At 43.2% G+C, this 25,294-nt stretch overlaps 1 long non-coding RNA gene across 1 annotated transcript in view; it reads right to left on the reverse strand.

Annotated features, from left to right (window-relative positions):
* Positions 1 to 1,526: 1,526 nt before the first annotated feature.
* The window catches only part of LOC122173552 (uncharacterized), a 62,950-nt gene continuing 39,182 nt past the window's right edge, over positions 1,527 to 25,294 (reverse strand). Inside the window, exon 3 of the long non-coding RNA XR_010600058.1 lies at positions 1,527 to 1,728. This is a non-coding gene — a long non-coding RNA (uncharacterized LOC122173552). The remainder of the gene's footprint in view (positions 1,729 to 25,294) is intronic.

Here is a 25,294-nt window from a genome sequence, read left to right on the forward strand (position 1 = left end):
TGTATAACAGGGAAGTCAATTAGAAGTTATACAGCATTGGGCAAAATATTGTAAACCGTAATGACAGATTTTACCTACTGGGCAATCCTTAAGGAAAGAAAGGGGTTGCATTCATACAGATTTATTTTAGTTTAGTGATAAAGTGAAGAAATGAGGCTAATGTTTGCAATCAAGTATGCTTATGTTATCAACTTAGTGAAATACATCTGTGCTGAAAGAGGCAATAAATAAAACCAAATAGTATTTGAAATCTTGGTATAGGCTCATTAGATGGAGATGATAAAACTGTTAATGATGCAGAAAAGACATGTTCAATAAATATTTCTGTATTTGGAAAGAAGGAGGCTGATGTGCTTGCATCACATGAGGCTTATGAAGATGAATTTGGTACCAGATCTGCAGATGTAGACTGCGCTGGAATTATCGGTGTGCATCTATGTGGGCAGGAGGCTGATGAAAACCCAAGGCCCTGGCTATAAGGCAGCACAGATGATAGTGACCACATCGAAAAGTCAGTCACCAGTACAGGGGGCTCCAAAGGCACCGAAGATGAGGCCACCACAGACGAATGCTCTTGAATGAGTGGCAAGTCAGGAACAGACTGGCACAGCAAGTCCATTGCTGCCTGATACATCCTCAGTGCACAAACTTTCGGTGCCGACATCACTATTGTTGATACCAGATTCAATTGTCACTCTAGGGGCGGTACCAGCATTGATACTATGGAGTCTAATTGATCAAGCCTCAGTACCAGCAATATGGTTGTAACAGGTTTGGTCACAGAGATCCCCTTGGGACTGTCACCTGACTTGCTGAAATTACCTCTGAGCTTCTCCCTGCCAGCTTGGGACTCCAGAACCCTGCCTTGTTGATCCAGACACGCTAGTCTGCTGCAACACAGACCCAGATCTGGTCCACGCCCCCAAAGCTGCAGACTTAACTGAAAACTGCTTAGCAGGTTACCTGCCTCCAGCACCCAGACACCCAGCTCCCAATGGGATCCAACTCCCAAATAAATCTGTTTTACTCTGTATAAAGTTTATACAGGGTAAACTCATAAATTGTCCACCCTCTATAACACTGATAGAGAGATATGCACAGCTGTTTGCTCCCTGAGGTATTAATCACTTACTCTGGGTTTTCTAATAAACAAGAGTGATTTTATTAAGTAGGATTTAAGTGGTTTCAAGTAATCCGAGGCAGAACAAAGTAAGTTACCGAGCAAAATAAAGCAAAAACATGCAAGTCTAAGCCTAGTACATGAAGAAACTGATTACAGGTAATATCTCACCTTCAGAAATGTTCCAATAAGCTTCTTTCACAGACTAGACTTCTTCCTAGTCTGAGCCCAATCCTTTCCCCTGGTACAGTCCTTGTTATTTCCAGCAGACATCTTACGTGTTAACTAAGGGTTTTCTCATGACTGGCCCCCTTTGTTCTGCTCCACCCCTTTTTATAGCTTTGGCACAAGGCGGGAATCTTTTGTCTCTCTGGGTCCCCACCCCTTCCTCTAAATGGAACTCTTTCTCTTGGGTGATCAATCTGAGTCCAGATGTGGAGCTGCAGGCCGCATCACTCAGGCACTCTTTGTGTGGGTGTGGGGATAAACATCCCTGGTGGTGATGAAGTGGACCTCATGGCCTGCTCCACAAAGTGCTGCTTCAAATGCAAGTCCCATCCACCTCCATTCTGTTCTTAAAAGACTTGCAAATAGAGCACTTAACCTTCCTGAAGGCACAATAAACATTGAGTTTGGAGGTTACTAGTAGATATAGCAACCCGGATGGACAATGTCTGAAATCCAGAAAAGTCATTACCCCTGGCTAAACTCTAATAACTACACTACACTAAACCAACCCTTAAGTTATTTTTTTATAGAATAAACCTCAGAAATGCTGTGATAATGAACATGAGGTTAAGACCACACTGAACGCTCCCACTCAAGCCACAAGTGGTGGGAAGGAAGTGCGGGAGGGGTAAGGGTTTGTGCAGTGCTGCCCTTATATAGCTATGAGAGGGGCTACAAGGGCCAGAGGCTGTGAGACTGCGGGTACTACTAAGCGAAGTTCTCTGGCTTAGGTGTGCTGGGTATTCATACACCCGAGTGGCATACATCTCTGCCACCACTCGAAGAACTATATTTTTCAGATCTAATAAATTGGACCCTTGGAAGGGGAATATTACTTTAAGTATTTTTGGCTGTGAACAAGTTACTTGTGAGAAGCAAGAGGGACTGATGGTGGTGTGCCTGCAAAGCCATGAGGGTTTGTGCGCTGGGATGGCAACCCTGTCACATATATTTTTAAAATAGTTTCTTGGAATACTAATCTATTATGTAACCTGTAACTGCTCTGATGGATATGTAGACCATCTCACAAAGACAATGCAGCACCACTTTATACAATATATTTTGAGGTTTAATTTGAAACTGATATTTTCTTTGTTTTAAAATAGTTTGGCTCTAAATCAAATGGATCCACTAAAGATGATAACCCATACATTTACCAGCACAAAAACTATATACATCTGATTTGTTGCTATTCTATCTCTCTAAACTGAATGGTGATGTCACAATGAAGTTATACAGCAGTGCCTCTTGGTGGCAAAAATAAATTCTGCAGCTATTTAATTATTACTTGTACAATTGGTTGCCTATTTAAGAGTCAAGTTAAATATTTTCTTTTTCTTTTTCTCCTCTGATTTTAAAATCAGCCCCACAACATATATACAGTGCTATCTATATGTAACTATATGTACATTGCACTATTTCTTGTACATTTAACTGTTTATCTAATGCTAGCTCTTTCTAGTTTCTTTCCCCCATTTTGGTGAAAAGCTCCATATTTGGTTTATGGAGATCTCTTTAAGTGTTTCCTGTGTGATCCCCTCTGCCTACTCAGGAGACTTGAACCAGTGGTCTCCCATATTCCACATGAGTACCCTATCCACTGGGCTAAATATTAGAAGGGAGACCCTTCTCCTGCCAGCTGTTTTGTGTGAAGTCAGATGGTCTCTGAGCATGCCTATCACATTGGGCCCCACACCTGAGTTAGGCAAAGGAACTGCCCATTTTCCCTCAGTTTGTGGATCCTTCTGGAGCTTAGACAGGAGATGGGTGTCTGGATGCCTAGAATGAGGCAGCAGCACACGGGGCCAGAGGCAGAAACATAAGCACTTAGGAGCTTTTACGGCAAAAACATAGGCGCTGAGTGGGTTTAGGTGCCTACAGGGTTAGGTGGCAGGGTTAGGTGTGGGTTTTGTGGATTACAGTGGCACAAAAAACCCCAGAACTTAGGTGCCTAAATATGGGGGTTGGGAATCTAAGTACATTTGTAGATCTCAGCTTTGGCTATCTCTAAGGCCCTACCAAATTTATGGCCCATTTTGGTCAATTTCATGATCATAGAATTTTTAAAATAGTAAATTTTATGATTTTAGCTATTTAAATCTGAAATTTCACAGTGTTGTAATTGTAGGGGTTCTGACTCAAAAAGGAGTTGTAGGAGGGGGGATCGCCAGGTTATTTTAGGGGGGGTTGTGGTACTGCTACCCTTATTTCTGCACTGCTACTGGTGGTGGCACTGCCTTGGGTGCTGGCTGGGAGCCCGGCTCTGAAGGCAGAGCTGCCACCAGCAGCAGCACAGAAGGATGGCATGATATGGTATTGACACCCTTACTTCTGCGCTGCTGCTGGCAGGGCGCTGCCTTCAGAGCTGGGTACCCAGCCACTAGCTGCCACTCTCTGGCCGCCCAGCTCTGAAGGCAGCACAGAAGTAAGGGTGGCAATACCCGCGACACCCCCACCCCCCAAATAACCTTGTGACCTCCGTGCAACTCCCTTTTGGGTCAGGACTTCCAATTTGAGAAATGCTGGTCTCCCCCGTGAAACCTGTATAGTATAGGATAAAAGTACACAAAAGACCAGATTTCACGGTCCGTGATACATTTTTCATGGCCATGAATTTGGTAGGGCCTGCCCTAGCTATCTCTCTGAGGCAAAGGGCACGCCTAGCAAAGGATTGCTCCCTACCCTCATGTAGCCACCCAGGAGGTGTGGAAAAAGAGAAGAAACTAAGACCCAACCAGCTCATTGATTCTCTAGATTGCAGCAGGTGGGGTGGGGGAATGCTCTAACTTGCATCAACTGGCAACAGTTCCTAAGACACCATACAACAAATGGGGATAGCTCAAGCACAGTGCACTACAGCCACTTGCCCTCCCCACCCTGACATATCCCATGTGGTGAATGCTGTTTGGAGGGAGGTATAAGGAGCTGGATATAGTGGCTCTATACACTGGAGACTGCCTCACAGCTGAGGACTTGTAGGTAGCTTCTACTCCAGGGGTTCTCAACCTTTTTCTTTCTGAGCCCTCCCCACCACCGCAACATGCTATAAAAACTCCATGGCCCACCTGTGCCACAACAACTGCTTTTCTGCATATCAGAGCCAGGGCCAGCATTAGCGGGTACCAAGCAGGGCAATTGCCCGGATCCCACACCACAGAGGGCCCAATGAATCTAAATTGCTCAGGCTTCGACTTGAGTCTCATGTGGGCCCTGAAAGCTGCTCACATTCTCCCGAGGACCGAGGCCCCCAGCTGAGAACAGCTGTTCTTCTCTATAAAAGCTGTCTGCTTCGGTGGTGCAAAGAAAGTGGACCTGGGCAGAGAATTCACCCCAAAGTACTGACTGTTGTCCCTTGACTTTTTTTAAATAATATTTGGCTGCCAGGGTGGAAAGGTTGGTCACCACTAAGCTACAGTATACAACAAAGTCATATTATTATATCCCTTTACTGGATGGTGCAAGCTTTTTTGTTTTGTTTTTTTGTTTTTGTTTTTTAAGACTCCAGAGGCGATCCCAGCAATTACAAGCCAATAAGCCAAACTTCAGTACTAGGCATATTGTTGAAACTATAGTAAAGGACAGAATTATCAGACACATAGATGAACACAATTTGTTGGGGAAGAGTTAACATGTTTTTTGTAAAGGGAAGTCATGCTTCACCAATCTACTAGAATTCTTTGAGGGGGTCAGTTATAGCATGTGGCAAGGGTGATTCAGTAGATATAGTTGTACTTAGATTTTCAGAAAGCCTTTGACAATGTCCCTCACCAAAAACTCTTAAGCAAAGTAAGCAGTCATGGAATAAGAGGGAAGGTCCTCTAATGGATCAAAGCTGGTTAAAAAATAGGAAACAAAGGATAGGAATAAATTATCAGTTTTCAGAATGGAGAGGGGTAAATAGTGGTGTCCCCCAGGGGTCTGTACTAGGACCAGTACTGTTCAACATATTCATAAATGATCTGGAAAAAGGGGTTAAAGAGCGCAGTGGCAAAATTTGCAGATGATGAAAAACTACTCAAGATAGTTAAGTCCAAAGCTGACTGTGAAGAGTTACAAAGGGATCTCTCAAAACTGGGTGACTGGGCAACAAAATGGCAGATGAAATTCAATGTTGATAAATGCAAAGTAATGTATATCGGAAAACATAATCCTAACTATACGCATAAAATGATGGGGTCTAAATTAGCTGTTACCACTCAAGAAAGAGAACTTTGAGTCATTGTGGATAGTTCTCTGAAAACATCCACTCAATGTGCAGTGGCAGTCAAAAAAGCTAACAGAATGTTGAGAAAATATCATAGTGCCTCTGTGTAAATCCATGGTATACCCACATTTTGAATACTGTGTGCAGATGTGGTTGCCCCATCTCAAAAAATATATATTGGAATTAGAAAAGGTACAGAAAAGGACAACAAAAATGATCAGGGGTATGTAACAGTTCCATATGAGGAGAGATTAATAAGACTGGGACTTTTCAGCTAGGAAAAGAGATGACTAAGGGGGGATATGATAGAGGTCTATAAAATCATGACTTGTGTGGAGAAAGTAAATAAGGAAGTGTTATTTACTCCTTCTCATAACACAAGAACTAGGGGTCACCAAATGAAATTAATAGGCACCTGGTTTAAAACAAACAAACAAAAGGAAATATTTCTTCACACAATGCACAGTCAACCTGTGGAACTTTTTGCCAGGGGATATTGTGAAGGCCAAGACTATAACAGGGTTCAAAAAAGAACTAGATAAGTTCATGGAAGATAGGTCCATCAATCAGTGGTCCCTCTAATTTTTCCCACACATATGCAAAATTCATGTGGTGGGGTGGGGCCAAAGGGTTCGAGTGTGGGAGGGGGCTCAGGGCTGGGGCAGAGTGTTGGAGTGCAGGGGTGTGGGGGCTCCGGCTGGGGTGCAGGCTCTGGGGTGGAGCTGGGTATGAGGGGCTCAGGGCTAGGGCAAAGCAGCTGTGAAGCACCTGGAATTGGCCACTGTCAGAAGACAGGATATTGGGCTAGATGGACCATTGGTCTGACCCAGTATGACTGTTCTTATGTTATGTTAGTTAACTTGCCCAATCTCACAGAGAAGATCAGCTGCAGAACCAGAAACTCATGACTCCCGATTCTCAGTGCTGATTTATATTCACAAGATTGAGGGGTGCCAGGCTCAGAGTGCTGTTTTTGTTGTTAGCGACAAAAGGGAAAACAGAATGTTTGAAGTAAAATGTTTCAGGTATTCCATATGTGGATTCATTTCACACTACCCTCCTAGAATGTTCTGGATCTTGGTAGAATCTTCCGGACTTTATGAGAACTACATTTTCCTTGAACTTCTTAGAATGTTGTCAGCCATGGCCTCGTGGGTATATGTGGGGCAGGACGTCACCAATCAGTGAGATATAAGAACAAAGTGAAGTGAAGTGAGAGTCCAACTGGAATATTGTGAACCTTGTTTTGTTGTGTAATTATGAGTGTACTTGTGTTTTAAGACTGGAAGAGTGTAAGTAGCAACTTATAAAGGATGTATTTAATGAGATGCCAGAGATATCTATCAAACCCCTATCTACCCAACAATATCAAAGAAATACTGTTACTTCTTTTGCCATGCTTAACACATAATGTTTGATGACTTTCTAAGTCTGCAGAACATAGACTTTTGCTCTCCCTAATATGGTCTGTCTTCTCCCGTAGAAAATAAAAGATGCCCCCAAAGAAGCCTTCAGGAGCTCAATTGCAATCCAGTTAGCACCAACGGGCACATTTCAAGGGAAAATATCTGAAATAGAATAACGGAGCCCGGGCTTTAGGCAGTAGCAATTGTCCCAGTGCAAAAGAAATTGAGGAGCAAAGTGTAAACGATGGAAGTCTTATTACTAAGGAATTAGCAGATTTACCTGAAGCTAAGGAATGGAAATGTGAGTAAAGTGATGGAGAATCGTCCAGTTTTCCTGGTGGCAGAAAGGAGAGTGATGATAAAGAAGAATGTGGCTCACATGAAAAGGAGAGTAATGACAAAGAAAAATCTGGTTTACAAGAAAAGGAGAGAAACAATAAAGAAGAATCAGCCTCACATGATGACAGAAACAGCAATGAGAAAACGGCACACTACAAATTGATATATCTGATCCTGCTTTATGGCAATCCTCATCTCTGCTGATATCGATCATACAATTTTGAATGGGCCAGGCAAAACTGAGGATATGACGTTTCCAGTAAATGAGCAGAACCGACACTTTTCAAAGTCACACTGCAAAAGAGTGCTCAAAAATTGTGAGAAATTGAATTTGATGTTGGCTACTTTACTTGAAATCAACTGACAAAGTGTTCTGGTTTTGTTGCAAAATATTTGACAAAAATGTGACATCATTGCTTGTGTTTTCTGGATACAATTACTGGCATAATTTAGCTGATGCTCTGAAGCAACATGAAAATTCACCTGACCAATTTATGGCCTACTCCAAATGGATGGCGATCAAGTCCAAGCTAAAGCTAAATAAATGCATAGACGCAAAAAAACAGCGCATTATTAATGTAGAAACCCTGCATTGGCGGAACGTGCTTAAGCCTCTGATCTTAATTACCCTCTTCTTTGCAAAGAATAATTTGGGTTTCCAGGGCTCATCAGATAAGTTGTTCACTGAACATAATGGTAATTTTCTTGGCTTGGTAGAACTCCTTGGGAAATACGACGATGTCATGTGTGAGCACCTACATCAAGTAGTTTGTAAAGAAGCTATGGACCATTACTGCTGCAAAACAATTCAAAATGAATTGATTGACCTTATGGCAAGGAAGGTGCGTGATAACATATAGATGCAGCTTGGCAAAGCCAAGTACTACACTGTAATAATGGACTGCACTCCCAACATTAGTCGCAGTGAAAAGATGTCATTTACAGTAAGATTTGTCGATGATGAGGATGGCTGTATCCAAGTAAAGAAACACTATCTGTTTCCAGTCTGTGGACGACTCTACTGGAAAAGGCCTAACAGAACTGTTTATGAACGCTTTGAATGAGAATAAAATAAAGGTTCAGGACTACCGCTTCAGGCTACGACAACAGTGCAAACATGAAGGGAAGAAACAGTGGTGTCCAGGTAAGGATATCTGTGCTGAATCCAAGAGCTTTCAGATGCAACATTATCTTTTTTAGATTCAGTATCTCTCTTCAGAGTACTGCAAAGCATATATGTCCTTTTTCAGCATCAACTATCAGACAATGTTACAAATCTGACCGTGAAGCCACTAAGTGACACTTGCTGGGAGAGCTGCATTGACAACATAAGGCCAGTGAGGTACCAAGTGACTGAGGTTTACGATTCCTTGATGGAATTGGCGCAGTTGAGTAAAGCCGAGGCTGGAATCCGACATGAGGCGCAAAACCTGGCAAACCAGATCACAGACTTCAAACTTCTGGTCTCAATTGTGGTTTGGTGAGAAAAAATATGGAACGATATCCTGTTCAAAGTAAACGCTGTAAGCAAGGCATGACAAACTAAGTGGATGGACATCGCACCCACTACTACTTTGATGAGAAGCTGCATTGATTTTGTTGTGACCTAGAGAGACAATGGATTTGAAGATGCCATCACTGCTGCCAAAGAAATGGCAGAAAACTTAGGAGTTGAGCCTGTCTTCAAGGAAACTTGTGTTCATCAAAAAAGAAACAATTTGGTTACAAGGACAGAGATGAGGTGATGGGACGCTCAGAAGAAAAATTTAAGAGGGAGCTTTTTGCTCACTTGTTGACACTGCTTGAGTCTCCATCGACGAAAGGTCTGGACAAATTAAGCACCACAAAAAGACCTGGGGCTTTTTGTATGACCTTAGTAAGCTGCCAGCTGACAGGAAAACACTCTTGAACAATTGTATGGACCTTCACTGGACGCTACCACATGGAAAATGTTTGGACATCAATGATAAAGACCTCTATGTTGAATTGGACAACATACGCACATTTTGCAACACAGGAAGCTCTCTCCACTCCAAGTTCTCCAATTCATTCATGATGCAGAGCTGAAGGACACTTTTCCTAATGTCTGGATAGCTTTGAGGATTCTGTTCACACCACCAATCACAGTCATGAGTGGTGAGCGCAGCTTTTCAAAATTGAGGCTCATTAAAACATATCTTTGCTCGATGATGGCTGATGAGAGACTGACATGGTTTGCTGTTTTATTGCCTGAAAAGGCCATTGGCCAGTCTTTGGATCTCTCGGATACTGTGCTTCAGTTTGCGAGGGCAAAGGTGAGAAAAGCAACCTTTTGAACTAAAGGACGAGGGTTAACATTCTAAGGCTGTTACCTACTGTAACACTATTTAATACTGGTCTACGCAATGTTGGCGCACAGTTCCATTTCTTCACGTTCGTATATTTCAGTTATTCTTAACATTAAAAAGTTTCTATAAACTTAGAGGAAATATATTTTTATTTGCTTATATATGTCATGAATAAATACAGATTCACAGATCCTCGCATGCAAATTTATCATTTTATATGACGTATAAATCATGCATCAAAGTCATGAAATGGGCTGCATATGCAATAAAATAAGGTATTCAAAAGTTTAACAAATGGAGACACTCTTCGCCTGGGGGGCCATTTGATCTAAGGTTGACCCTGTTCATTGTGATATTATATATCAAACCAAGAGGGGTTATTTTTTCTGTCTATATAGGGTCTGGTCACCACAGTGGTTCATCCAACCATATCGTCAATCCAGTGACCAGCAATGAATTTTTGTAATTAGCATATTTCCAAAAATGGAAGGCTAAAAAATAATAAGACAGGTTTACAGATTTATATGAGTAAACATGTAGGCATAGAGATGTGAAATTAGGGAGGGAGGGAGAAGATAACTTTATTAGATGAGAGAATAGAGTTACACAAGAAAAAGGTGCATTTTGAGCCTCACTGTGGGGCACATCTTTGATGATATTCTGAAGAATGATTTGCTAACGTGAGGCCTACCTTAACGTGCAGAACAAATAAACAGGTCTTGGCTTCTTTCAGGCAACAACCTGATGACAGACTGGAGTGAAACCATAGAAGAGAGGGACAGTGTGGTCCCTCGTGGAATACTTAATCAAAACCCTCCTCAGCATGGATTCAAAAACATTGGCTGACCTGGTTTTGAAGAGCAGGAAGTGCCTAGCTGGTCCAAGTACTGTCAGTTTCAAATGCAGCTGTTTCTTCTGACCACTTGCCAGCTCCGGTCATCAATCAAGGAGTACATCTGAGGAGCCCTCCTTGGTAAAGGGCCAAAGACAACTCACTGATTTGGATTAGTTTGTAGGGATAGACAGTCTTCATCTGTCCCTGTCCTCACAAGCCCAATCTCAGCTAATTGGTCTTCCCAACTTGCTTCAGACCTCACCCTGGGACTATCTTTGGGGTTGGTTTGGCAACAGTCTGCTGATCTGGAGCATACCATCCCATGTCAGATTGAGCAAAATGGTCTTGGCTTCTTCAGGCAATGGTTGTCAGACATCAGATTTCCAGGAGCTGGGGTAGATCTATCCAAAGGACTTCTCCTTGATAGTCCCTCTGACGCAATGGGTGCTTGAAGTTGATGTAGATATTGTTTTATAACAACCCCTAGCAGTTCTTCTAATGCAATGTTATGGTTTTGGCCTTCTAGCTTATTGTATAGCCATGTTGTCTCACTTCATATATGCAGTATATCAAGTACAAGGTGATGAGGGACACACACACCTAGCAGGGATTCAGACATCTGAGTCTCTGCTGGCCACCTCCTTGAAGACAGCATTATCAACAGGAAACCCAGGAAGATCAAGATCTCATTATTGCTGACCATTTAACTAGATTCCCCTAAGAGAATCAGCAAACATCAAGAAGAGGCATGCTCGATCCTGGCAGAAGGGGTGACCATATCATTTATCTGCCCTTCACGAGTTACTTAATGTTGCTAGGACCTTACCTGGTGTAAGGAGAACTCATTGTGTGAAAGTTACTAGTGACCCCCCCTTAATAGCTAGTAGCCATTATGTCAGCCAGCGGCCATTAGGGAGAAGCAGACACCTTAAATACACAGTAGCCTGAACTCTTCAACTGTCTTCCCTTTCAAGGCCTTAAGGTAGTTTGGAGCTGGTCCCAAGCCGGTTTTCACTGACCAGATAGCAAAAGCACGAGTCTGACAACCACCAATCAAGTGTTAACACGGCAAGGACCTTTGTCTGAATGTGTATAAAGGATCTGTAAAATGTGTGTAAGGCAGAGTTTTTGTACTCCTTTTTTCTGCAGAATAAAGCAATTCTTCCTTATCCCTGTCTGGCTGTTATTGGCTCTCAGCTAGGTGGACCCGATATTTCGGTGACAATTGTATGTTAAAGTGCTTAAGTTCTACTTCATTTTTAAACTCTGGATAACCTTTTTACTCTTTGTTTTTATTGGCATTCACAAACCTGACAGATTTTTAGTCTTTTATTCTCTTGGCAGCTAGATTCTGCCTGCTGAGAGCTTCCTTCACACATTGCAGGATGGTTACAAGTATTCTATATTCTTACTTTGAAATTTCTTTTACTCTGAGCATCTAATCCCTTACTCAGACTGACAGTTCAGACTTTTTTGAGTCACATTGCTGCAAGAATATTTCCTGAAGGATTTTCGTCCTAATAAGGAACTGTCAGCAAAGTATCACATACTGGTCTAGAAACCACATTCCCAAAACTAAAGCTCTGATCCTGCAAACACTTACACACAAGTATCCCCATACAACTTACTTGAATGAGTACTTGTTTGCAGGGTCTTAAAAACCACAGCAGAAATCTGGGCCCTGATGATCATAAGTAAACAGATCAGCACAATCAGGACATGGCTTAGTAGATGGGTGAAAACTCAAATGTAAACTCGATTCTTTATTTATGATATATTGATGCAGAATGTTAATAGGTAAAATCAGTGTAGTGATAAGGATCTGGTCTGAGTATTCTATTTTTTGCATATGAAGTAAAAAACAATAAAACAGGGCATGAAAAGCCTCAGAGAAAATGTTGCCCAAAGGCTCCTTCTGTGAAAGCATTTTTTAGCAGGAACAATTGCCTTTAGCTTTTAGTGTTTTGCAAAATGTAACTAGAATTTGTATGTTACACTCTTACAGATCTTGGTATCATATTCTTCTCTTTATTCAACAAAAAGTGCAGTCATAGTCTCAGTGAACAGCTACAATATCCAAAGAGTTGGGATAAGATTTTGTCATGGAGGCCACGGATTCTGTGACTTTTAGAGACCTCCGTGACATTTTCACTTCAGCTTCAGACCTGTGCCTCAGGTTCTCATCCCCCTACCTGCAGCGGGGCTCAGGCTTCATTCATCCCCCCATCAATCCTCTCCCATTATTTTTAGTAAAAGTCACAAACAGTTTGTGGGCTTCCATTAATTTTTATTTCCCGAAACCTGTCAATTACTTTTATTAAAAATAAGTATGACAAAATCTTAATCTTACCAATGAGCAAAGCCTTGAAAAAGAGTAGGACCAGGGAATTTATGTAAACTCTTATTGGCCTTACACAGGCTTAAAAAAAAGTACATTGATTTAAGATGGGTTTTTGTTTTGGATTAAAAAATATTTAATGCAGTACTCTTGACAAAACTTTGCAAAATAAATAGCATTCTCACTGCATGACACTTATTTTATTAGAGAAACAAGATGGCTGAAGTAATATCTTTTATTGGACCAACATCTGTTGGCAAAAGGAACAAGCTTTTGAGCTACACTGAGCTCTGACCTAAAGAAGAACTCTGTGTAAGCTTGAAAGCTTGTCTCTTGGCTTTCACCATCAGTCCAATACAAGATATGCTATCACCCACCTTGTCTCACTAATATCCTGGGCCCAACACAGCTACAGCAACACAGCCCACATTTATTTGGTTGGCAACGTCAAGTGTGGGTTGCTGGCTGGCCTTTAAGGAGAGTTGGGCTCAGCCTTGCCTTTGATAGATCAGTTACCACCCCACAGCTGATCCTGATGGACTGGAGATCAGATGTCTTGGGTCAATTATTAGACCCAGCTGGGAAGGAATCAGGTGATTTCCATAAAGGGCTGGGAGAGCTCAGTTGGGGAGGTGTGCTATTTCCTGTGAATGGCCCTGAGAGGAGAGGGCGACGGCAAGGTGAGGGTTTGGCTCCTGTGGCAGGCTCCACAGAGGGCCAAACCCCAGTCAGATGGCCTAGAGGTAGATTTGGAATAACAATCCCCCAGACTGGGGACAAGACTCAGGGAGGAAGCCAGGAGGATCAGGAGTCAGAAACTTGGGTAGGAAGGTTAAACCAGAGGGTCAGCACTTGAGAGAGCAAGGTGGAAGGCCCTTCTATTTTATGTTTCCACTGGCACTATTGCTCATCAGTAAAGTTAAGATTTTGTCACAGTTATTTTTAGTAAAAGTCACAGACAGGTTGCAGGCAAGCAACAAAAATTCACTGAAGCCCGAGACCTGTCCCTGACCTTTACTAAAAATAACTGTGACAAAATGGGGAGGGTGGAGGGTCCAGCACTCACTGCTGCTGTGGCTCTGGGATCCTTCCAGTGCCTGCGGCAGCTCACAGATCAGGGTCCTGCCACTCGCAAAGTCCCAGGGTCCCTCCCACTGCCTGCGGTGGCTGCAAGCTCCAGGGTCCACTCTGCCGCCTGTGATGGCTGGGAGCTGTGGGCCCCCACACTGCAGCTCAGGGCTCTGGGGACAGTGGCTGGGAGCTGCAAGAGCCCCAATTGCCCACAGCAGCTGAGAGCTGTGGGGTCCCTGCCGGTTGACAGTTCTAGCCCTGTTGCCCGTGGCTGAAGTGGAAAATGTAATGGAGATCTCTGGAAGTCATGGATTCCGTGACTAGGGTTACCAGATAGCAACTGTAAAAAAACGGGACAGGGGGTGAGGGATAATAGGTGCCTTTATAAGAAAAAGTCCCCAAAAATGGGACTGTCCCTTTAAAAACAAGACATCTGGTCACCCTATCTGTGACATAATCTTAGCCTTACTCATCAGTGACCTGCCTGAGATTGCTGAGATGGTAAGCCATGCGTAGGCCCTGTAGATGTTGACCCTGCCATAGAGGGCCAGAAAGCTTTGAATTTAGCTTAGACAGATAGAGAATATGGCCTTTTTATTTGGGAGGCCCCAATATCTGTGGAATTTCCCTACAAATCTCAGAGTATCCTTAAAAAGGCTAAGATTTCTGCTGAGGAACACTGCCTCTATGCTACTTGCTGGTCCATCAGCCTCCTGTAATTTCCTTCAGGATGAAGAAGAGACAGATTTGAGTGCAGTAAATATAGGGGATCTTTACTAAAGCTGTTGGGAATGCAGAGACAGTAGTTCTTCCAGACTAGGGAATCATCTTGTTCTACACAATAATCAGACAGGATCTATTTAAATCCTAGACCAGAGTAGGCATGGACAAGATTAATCAAGCCTATAAACAATAAATGTGTGATTTAATTAAATCCTATCTACCCTTACCTAGGAATATAAACATATATACTGATAGAAATTTTTTACAAAATGTTTTAGTGGTATAATAAACCAGAATGTCAATACCTCTGTCTCTGTGGAGTCAGTGATATCTCAGGATGAAGGTCTATACTGTATAGTAAGTCCTTTGGGGTCACCATTTTGTTGATGCCATAGTTTCTAGCACTGCTTGTCAATAGATGTCACCATCCTCCTCTTACTTGGCCAAAGGCTGCATCTGACCTCTGCTCTGAGGACTTTAATGTGCAATACATTGTTAGTTAGATAATGTCAACTCCTCTAGGCAGTCATGAGTTAAGACTTTGACATGGGTGACTATATAAAGAAGTCTGAATGGTGTCATTAATTTTCCTTCTAGTACAGAATCACCATTGTCAATACAAAGTGACAATGTTCAATATTTCGGATTAATGGTCTGTTGTATTTTAAGCTTATATAAATGATCAGTGTTATAAAGTGCTGTACTGTAACCTTAGGATGGAATATTTGGCAATTTGAAGCCATTTATTACTATGTTAAGCATAACCATCATGCTGGGTCCAGACATGCTTTGGACTTTGCATCTTTAGTCTAAATATATGTGGGTTTCCACAAAGTAATAAGTGAGAAAAGACTAGCTCTCTGTTCTATAATACCATGAAATCACATTGACTTCAATGGGATTGTACTGGAATGATATTAAACATCAGGGCCTGATTCTCTTCTCACACATGTGAAACCACTGACATCAGTGAAATTACTTTGGATTTACACCACGGAAAAAGAGGAATCAGGCCCTAGTGTCTAGTGAAACAGACGGAGTATGTAAAGTACAGAAGTATCAGAGCATAGGAAGAGATGAGACTGAGAACCTAACAGTTTTAAAGTAGCAGTTTTGGTAAATCAAACTTTAATTAGTTGTATCCAATGACCAAGCTCCTGGAGCTTGTCTTGGCAAACTTCATGCACTTGCTTAGCAGGATGGAAAAACATGATTCCTCTGTGGATTAAACTAGTGTCGCACTGCAGGGTGCTGATGTTTTGCTCACAAGAAACACCGTACTGTGCCCTTTTTTCAAGCAGGGCATCATGCTAACACAGAAGCTGATTATGATGAATTATGCATGCTCCTTTCTGATGCAAGCTACCATCTCCTAGCAATTCTGCAGACTCCATTTATTTGCAAAGGGGACACAAACAGACAGGAGTCTGACAAACAAACTCTTTTTTATCTACTTGATCACTCCATGCCTCAAAGAAGCTGTTTTATACAGAGATATAACTATCACAGAGACAAAGTGGGTGAGGTAATATCTATCTTTTATGGGACCAACTTCTGTTGGTGAAAGAAAAGCTCTTAAGCTACATAGAGCTCTTCTTCACCTACTAACATGGCTACAACAACACAGCAAACAAATATAGGTACCATGGCAGTTTCACTTACAGATTTGTTTGGAGGGTCATAGCCTAAGGAACCTTCCATTTTTGTCCTGCTTTTGTACTTTTCACCTCTAGCGCTCACAGCCACCATCCTTCCAGCTAAGGAAGGCTAGACTCCTTTCAGAGGCTGTCAAGGCTACACTCAATCTCAGTCACCCAGAGGGGTTTCCATCAAGTGACACTATTAGCAAAAATAACAGGAGTACTTGTGGCACCTTAGAGACTAACAAATTTATTAGAGCACAAGCTTTCGTGGACTACAGCCCACTTCTTCGGACCGAAGAAGTGGGCTGTAGTCCACGAAAGCTTATGCTCTAATAAATTTGTTAGTCTCTAAGGTGCCACAAGTACTCCTGTTCTTTTTGCGGATACAGACTAACACGGCTGCTACTCTGAAACCTGACACTATTAGGTTGACCATATTTCCTAAAGTAAAAATGGGAGGGCCAGGGCTCCCCCAAACCACACACCAACTCCCTCCCCCCATGCGCAGTGCTCACCACAGCTGCCTCCCAGGCTGAGTGCCTGAGCCCTGTGCTGCCCACGGCTGGGGCTGGGCGCTAGGAATGTAAAATGTTAACCTGTTAACCGGTAAGCATTAGTTTTACTGGTTAACCTGCCTTAACTGTTAACCCCCAACCCTAACGGCCCTGCGCCACCTGGAGCGGCCCCAACCGTGCTGCCCGGCCGGAGTGAGCCCAGCCCCAGCAGTGCCAGCCGGAGCAGCCCCAGCCCCAGCCATGCTGGCCGTATCGGCCCCAGCCGTAGCAGCCAGCTGGTCCTTTAATTGGTTAACCGTTTAAATGAAATATTTTAATAGTTTAAACAGTTAACATTTTAAATGATATTTATATCCCTACTGAGTGCCCGAACTCCATGCTGCCTGTGACTGGGGCTGACCCCCAAGCCTTGTGCTGCCCACGGCTGGGGCTGAGTGCCCCCCCCAAAGCCCTGTGCCACCTGGGGCTGAGGCTGACCCCGAGCTCCATGCCACGCAGGGCTGGGGCTGACCCTCCGGGACCCCATGCTGTCTGGGGCTGACCATCCCCCGAGCTCCGCGCCATCTGAGGCTGACCCCGAGCCCCACTGCCTGGCACCTCGCGTCGCACCCCCCAACATTCCTCCATGCTCCGAGCCACCCTCGGGGGTGCACCCAACTTTTTTAGTAAACTGGGCATTTGTTCATTTGCTTATGCCAACCGATCAGTTAGCAAGAGCAAACAGGACAAATGCCCATTTGTCAAAAAAGTTGACATGTCCAGGACAGGGCTTAAAAAGGGTACTGTCCCGGCCAGAATGGGACATATGGTCACCCTAAACATTATGTACCATACTCCAATCCCCACACACCCTTCCTCTCTCCAATCCAGGAAAACTGTGACCAGTCCAGTACTTTGATTAATTGGTGTAGTTTCCATGTGGTATAACAAAACAAATTGAAACCTCTCACTCCTATTCACTACTTCATTTTAATGTGCATCTACACAGGGGGTTGGCAACCTTTCAGCAGTGGTGTGCCGAGTCTTCATTTATTCACTCTAATTTAAGGTTTTGCGTGCCGGTAATACACGTTAAAATACCCCCATGCGCCCCCCGGCTCCCCCCTCGCCTAGGGTTACCATATTTCAACAATCAAAAGAGAGGACGGGGGGAGGGAGAGCCCTGCCCCTTTCCACTCCCTCCCACTTCCCACCCCCTGACTGCCCCCTTCAGAACGCCCAACCCTGCTCCTTGTCCTGACTGCCCCCTCCTGAGGCCCCCCCCTACCCTAACTGTCGCCCAGGACCCTACCTGTCCCCTGACTGCCCCGACCCTTATCCACACCCCCACCTCCAGACAGACCCCCGGGACTCCCACGCCCCATCCAACCACTCCCCACCCCCTGACAGGACCCCCAGAACTCCCGACCCTTCCAACCCTCCCCCTGCTCCCTGACTGCCCCCCAGGACTCCCCTTACTATGCTCATGCCAGTCAGACGCTGTCTCCATATGGAGGCAAAACATGCTGCCGGGCTGTCGCATGCACAGCCCCTCCCCCACAGAGTGCTGCGGCAGCGGGGGGGAGGGGAGCTCCGGGAGGGGCAGCGGCAGCAGCGGCTCACTTTCCGGGAGCCACAGAACCCAAGCGCAGTGGGGGGGGAGGCGCCGGGACACGCGCCTGCCCAGGCTGCGGCCCGGTGCCCCCCCTGGGAGGGGCTCCTGCAATGGATGCATGCAGGCAGTGGTCCCCGTGCACCCCCCCGGCTCTCCCCTCACCGCACTCAGGCTCTGCAGCTCCTGGGAGTGTGAGCCGCTGCCCCTCCCGGAGCAGGCTCAGAGCCCCGCGCCCTGGCGCCTCACGCTTCTGGGAGCCGCAGAACCCGAGCGTGGTGAGGAGGAAGATGGGGGGCGTGCCTGCTGCTGGTCTGGGGTTCCGTTCACTCAGCCGGCAGTGGCTGAGCGGGGCCGGCGGACGGGACCCTAGCTAGCAGTCGTGTGCCAGGCAAAATCGGCACACGTGCCGTAGGTTGCCGACCCCTGATCTACACTATCAGTTCTCTTTAGAAAGTAAGCTTTCCCAGTTTGTTGGATCCTGCCCTATCTCATATGGGCAACACTGTATCTCTGACTCTTAATTGGTTACCCTTTCCTCCCAACCTCAGAGCCCCAGTCTCTTCGGTAGAAAGGTGTTGTTTCTGTTAATTTTTAGACTAGTTTACTGTATTAATGTAAAATGTTTATTTCTTGTAACTTAAGGAGGTGAGAGGGTGGTGATGTGGAACATAGGAACAGTACAAGCATTCTGAAAGGTGTAAACATAAGAACTAGGGCTGTCAAATGATTAAAACAATCCCAGATAAAAAAATTAATCGCGATTAATTGCACTGTTAAACAATAATAGAATACCATTGTTTAAATATTTTTGGACGTTTTCTACATTTCAATTAGAACACAGAATACAAAGTGTACAGTGCTCATTTTATATTTATTTTTGATTACAACTTAATACAAGTTACTGTAGTGCAATCTCTTTATAATGAAAGTTGAACTTACAAAATATATTATGTACACAATATAACTGCATTTAAAAATAAAAACATGTAAAACTTTAGAACATACAAGTCCACTCAGTCCTACTTCAGCCAATCGCTCAAACAAACAAGTTTGTTTACATTTGCAGGAGATAATGCTGCCCACATCTTGTTTACAATGTCACCTGAAAGTGAGAACAGGCTTCCGCATGGCACTGTTGTAGCCAGCATCGCAAGATGTTTACGTGCCAGATGCACTAAAGATTCATATGTCCCTTCATGCTTCAACCACCATTCCAGAAAACATGCGTCCATGCTGATGACGAGTTCTGCTCGATAATGATCCAAAGCAGAGCGGATCGATGCATGTTCATTTTCATCATCTGATGCCACCAGCAGAAGGTTGATTTTCTTTTTTGGTGGTTCAGGTTCTGTAGTTTCCGCATTGGAGTGTTGCTCCTTTAAGATATCTGAAAGCATTCTCAACACCTTGTCCCTCTCAGATTTTGGAAGGCACTTCAGATTCTTAAACCTTGGGTCGAGTGCTGTAGCTATTTTTAGAAATCTCACATTGGTACCTTCTTTGCGTTTTGTCAAATCTGCTGTGAAAGTATTCTTAAAACGAACATGTGCTGTGTCATCATCCGAGACTGCTATGACATGAAATACATGACAGAATGTAGGTAAAACAGAACTGGAGCCATACTATTCTCCCCCAAGGAGTTCAGTCACAAATTTAATTAACGCATTTTTTTTTTAACAAGCATCATCAGCATGGAAGCATGTCCTCTGGAATGCGGGCCAAAGCATGAAGGGGCATATGAATGTTTAGTATATCTGGCATGTAAATACCTTGCAACGCGGCTACAAAAGTGCCATGCAAACGCCTGTTCTCACTGTCAGGTGACATTGTAAATAAGAAGCAGTCAGCAGTATCCCCCATAAATGTAAACAAACTTGTTTGTCTTAGCAATTGGCTGAACAAGAAGTAGGACTGAGTGGACTTGTAGGCGCTAAAGTTTTACATTGTTTTGTTTTTGAGTGCAGTTATGTAACCAAAAAAATATAATAATCTACATTTGTAAGTTACACTTTCACGATAAAGAGATTGCACTACAGTACTTATATGAGGTGAATTAAAAATAGTATTTCTTTTGTTTACCATTTTTACAGTGTAAATATTTCTAATAAAAATAATAATATAAAGTGAGCACTGTACACTTTGAATTCTGTATTGTAATAGAAATCAATATTTTTGAAAATGTAGAATAATATCCAAAAATATTTAATACATTTCAATTGGTATTCTATTGTTTAACAGTGCTATTAATTGTGATTCATTTTTTTAATCACAGTTCATTTTTTTGAGTTAATTGCGTGAGTTTACTGCGATTAATCGATAACCCTAATAAGAACATAAGAACAGCCATACTGGGTCAGACCAAAAGGTCCATCTAGCCCAGTATCCTGTCTTCCGACAGTGGCCAATGCCAGGTGCCCAGAGGAAATGAACAGAACAGGTAATCCTCAAGTGATCCATCCCGTGTCGCCCAGAGGGAGAATAATAATAAAAAGGAGCATAATTAGGGATAACAGGAAAAAACTAGGTTGAATATGAGGAAAATAACTGTTAGTTTGTGAAATAATCTCCCAAGGGAAATGATGATCACCCCTCCCCCCACACCAATGACATGGCACATTTAGAACTGATAGAACCCTACTGAAAGTACAATAGGGGATAATCCTGTACTGACAAGGATATGGACTTGATTACGTAACAACTGCGTTTCATCGCTGTAGCCTGATTGTTTTTCTTGAGTAGGGAACTAAACATGCAACTCGTGTTAGTGCCATTCCTCTTTGTTCTTTGGCTCTTGTCCTAGCTTGTGTTTTGACAATCTTATTTTGGACCCTGCTCCATCAGTTTCTTGTAGCTTCATACATGTGTCATAAATAGACTGTATTTCTGCATATTGTCTGTACAGCATCTCCACCTAGTCATTGACATGACTGAGGGGATGTAGGAGTGAAAAGTCCATTTGACCTGTTTTTTCTATATTTGTCCACTAAGGACTCTAGAAGTAGTCCTGGGAAGTACAGGTAGAATTCTGCTCCCCATGGCTGCAGAGTGGTAGCAGAATCCACCCCATTTGCCTCGCTATGACCAAATGTACCCTAGGGATGTAAAATGTTAACTAGTTAACTGGTTAAGCAGTAAGCATGAGTCTTACTGGTTAACCAGCCTTAACCATTAACCTCCGGGCCGGCCAGCCCCAGCAGCCCTGCACTACCTGGAGCGGCCCAGTCCCAGCTCCATCTGCATTGCATCGCTGGCACAGCCACACCAGTCGGAGCAACCCCAGCCGTGCCAGCCGGCTAACCCTTTAATCGGTTAACCATTTAAATGAATTTTTTAAATAATTTAACCGGTTAACTTTTAAAATGATATTTACATCCCTAATGCACCCCCGTATTCATACCCTGCACACTAATGTGCCTTGTGAGGTATCCTTTGAAAACTAATAACTCAATGGTCAATAATATCATGGTGAAAATGTGTATAGAATATTATATGTAGAATTATGAACGTAAACTGAAATGTATTTACCAGACAAGTCTGGGAGGGGGTAAACATGTTTCGCAAAGGCAAAGGATAAGCTAATGCCTCTAACTGTCATCAAAACTAATTGGCAATCATCAGTCAAATGACCATTCTTTGGCAACACAGGGGGAAGGAACAGATTGATCTGCATTTTAACAACCAGCAACACGGAGCTTCTTTCACTATGAGACTCCATGTCTTTGTCCTCACAGTAGGAGGGAACTTTATCTAGGGGTAACCCTCAGGAACGTGCAATTCAAAGGGTGACTGGACTATAAAAGTGAGGGGCAAGCACACCTCAAGTATTCTCTCTATCACCTAAGATGACAAAGGAACCAGCCTGTGGATTCTGGGAGGGGTTCTGACCTGAGAATTTGGTCAGCCCAGTTGCTGGGAACATGTGATAAGGATTTTACCTTGAATTGAGTCTAGATTGTTAAATTTTTGTTAGCAGATAGCCTTTTATCTTTATTTCTTTCATAACCACTTCAAACTTTTATGCCTTATACTTGTACTCACTTCAAATCTCTCTCTCTCTGCAGTTAAATAAACTTATTTTATTCTTTAATCAAAACTAGTCCACTGTTATGTTTAAACTGAACTGTTTGGGTAACTCCAGTTAAAAGCAAACTTTTGAATATTGGCCCATTACAAGGGCAACGGACCTCTAATATCTGAACTGTACAGGAGAAAGCTGGACAGTGAAGAACAGGTTTTTGGGGGAAATTCTGGACTGGGAGTGTGTTGGGGTCATCCTCCAGGTATTAACCAAGGGTGCTGAAAGCCAGAGTTTGACTGGAGTGTTGCTGACAGGCTTCTGGGGTCAGCGTTGCTGGACCAGGGCTGTGGTTCTGGGTGTGACCTGTGACCTGCGTGTGACACTCAGAGTGTGACCTGCATGCTGGCAAGCTGATTGTGAGGGACCCAAGTTGGGAACTACAACAGAAAAGTATTGTGAGGCACCCAAGGTTGCAAGCAAGTGGTGACACAACCCCTCACTGGTCTGGACTTCACCCTGGAATGTGACATTCCCCATCAGTTGGGGGCAATGGCCCTGGCTATTTTTATTCCCAAGCACCTACTACATGGTGTGGAGGCAGACCCTGAAGGGCTACAGCCCCTTGTGCTGTAGGAATTGTGCATGAACTCAGATGGAATCACAGTAGTTCCACTGTAGGCAGTAGTGTTAGTCCACAGAGAAGTAGTCAGGATTTATTTCTCTACGTGTATACAGTGCATTTTAAAACTTCAAGGTATAAAAACACTAGCAGTCCTGTAGCTAGAATTCTCTGACTGGAAATCTAACTAATAGTCAGAGTTTCAAGGCAACTGCACCTGTACTCCCCATCCATATGGGGTCCACTAAGGGCACTCACTTTAAGCTACCAGCTCCCAGCTGCCACCTCTCTTGGGCAGACTCACATCTCACTCCCTCCTGACCGGGAATTTTAAGGCTACACAGCTCCCTGCCTTACACTGTGATATCCCCGGCAAGCCAGACTGCCTAAAAGGCCAGAACTTGCACTTTGCTTTTTCTCTGAGGGCTATGACCAGTGTGTTATCTGCAATGATAAGTTAGCACACAGCTCCTTCTAAGCAAACATATTCATTCGTAAGGTAAAAGCATTACAGAGAAAACATTGTAACAATAAAAGAACTCACAAACATGCTAAAAAGCTTATCAGTGGTCACACCCAACTCCAACCTAGGGCTCTGGTAGGTTTCAGTCATTCAAAACCCACAGCTGGGTTTTTTCCATGGTTACAAATTCATATCTATCTTAGGAAAAACAATGAGGAGTCCTTGTGGCACCTTAGAGACTAACAAATTTCTTTGGGCATAAGCTTTCGTGGGCTAGAACCCACTTCATCAGATGCATGGAGTGGAAAATACAGGAGCAGGTATAAATACATGAAAAGATGGGAGTTGCCTTACCAAGTGTGAGGTCAGTCTAACGAGACAATTCAATTAACAGTAGGATACCAAAGGAGGAAAAATAACTTTTGTAGTGGTAATGAGAGTGGCCCATTTCAAACAGTTGACAAGAAGGTGTGAGTAACAAGTAGGGGGAAATTAGTATGAAGGAAATTAGGTTTAGGTTTTGTAATGACCCAACCACTCCCAGTTTTTATTCAGGCCTAATTTGATGGTGGCCAGTTTGCAAATTAATTCCAGTTCTGCAGTTTCATGTTGGAGTCTGTATTTTAGCCATCTATAAAATGGACGCAATGGGCCTCAAACTTACCTGCTTACATTAAGAAGGATGAACAATTTTTTTTCAAAATAAAACTAACTAAACTAAATAAAATTAAGTAGCAACGTACAGCCCCATTTGCTCTGTGTTAACCAGAGTGCACAGCTGGGGGTGCTGAATTAAGAGATTTTTCCAAGGGCCATTGTCCCACAAGAAGCGAGGTGGTTTGCAGGACAGAGTTTTTTTAATTTCTGTAGCATCTAGGCTGTGCTTATCTGTTTGAAAGAGAAAGGGGATATATGGTACATGACGGGCAGAAAAGTAGCAATTAGAGCTGTGTAGAGGATAGAAGTTGTTTCATGAAGGATTTTGAGATTCTGAAATTTTGGCTTCATTCTGAATCAGAACAATCCCCCTCAAATTTTGAAATTCTCCTGAGGAAAAAAATTGTTTTGGATTAATCTAAATGTTTAACTTTGACAAAATCAAAATATTTTGTTTTGATTATGACTTTATTTTGTATTATATAGTTCAAGATAACATTCAAAATGAGGAAACTTGTTTCAAAATGAAAAAAATCAAAACATTTTGCAACAATGTCAAAATAGTATGTTTTATCATTGTGCAAACTTTCTTCCGGTTTTCTTCCTAAATGAAATTCTCTTGAAATCGGCCTGATTTTTGTGAAGCGTTTCAATTTTGATGAAAGAAGAACAGGAGTACTTGTGGCACCTTAGAGACTAACAAATTTATTAGAGCATAAGCTTTCGTGGACTACAGCCCACTTCTTCGGATGCATATCTGTATCTGTACGAGTTTTTTCATGAGGTTGATGGATTTCCACTCCATACGGCTAAATGCAGTGCCTTGCATAATGATACAGACTAACACGGCTGCTACTCTGAAACCTGTCAATTTTGATGGAATGGCATATTCCAGCCAATCCACTGTGGCTCTATCCACGCTGGATTAGAGACTGGGAATGGATGAACAAGCAGCGAACTAGCAAAGGTTGCTCACCTGCTAGGTTTCCCAAATGCTGACAGAGAAAGTCACATAGAACCCATTCACACTCTTGCCTGCAGCATAATGAAGTGGATAGGGCATTAGAGTAGGATTCAAGAGACTGGAGTTCTATCCCTGGCTCTGACACTGACACAAGTATTGCCATAATTGATTAGACAAATATTCCATCATTCTGTCTCAGACAATAGCCAACTCTGGATGCTTCAGAGGAA

This window comes from Chrysemys picta, chromosome 3, assembly GCF_011386835.1.
Source record: "Chrysemys picta bellii isolate R12L10 chromosome 3, ASM1138683v2, whole genome shotgun sequence".
NCBI lineage: Eukaryota > Metazoa > Chordata > Testudines > Emydidae > Chrysemys > Chrysemys picta.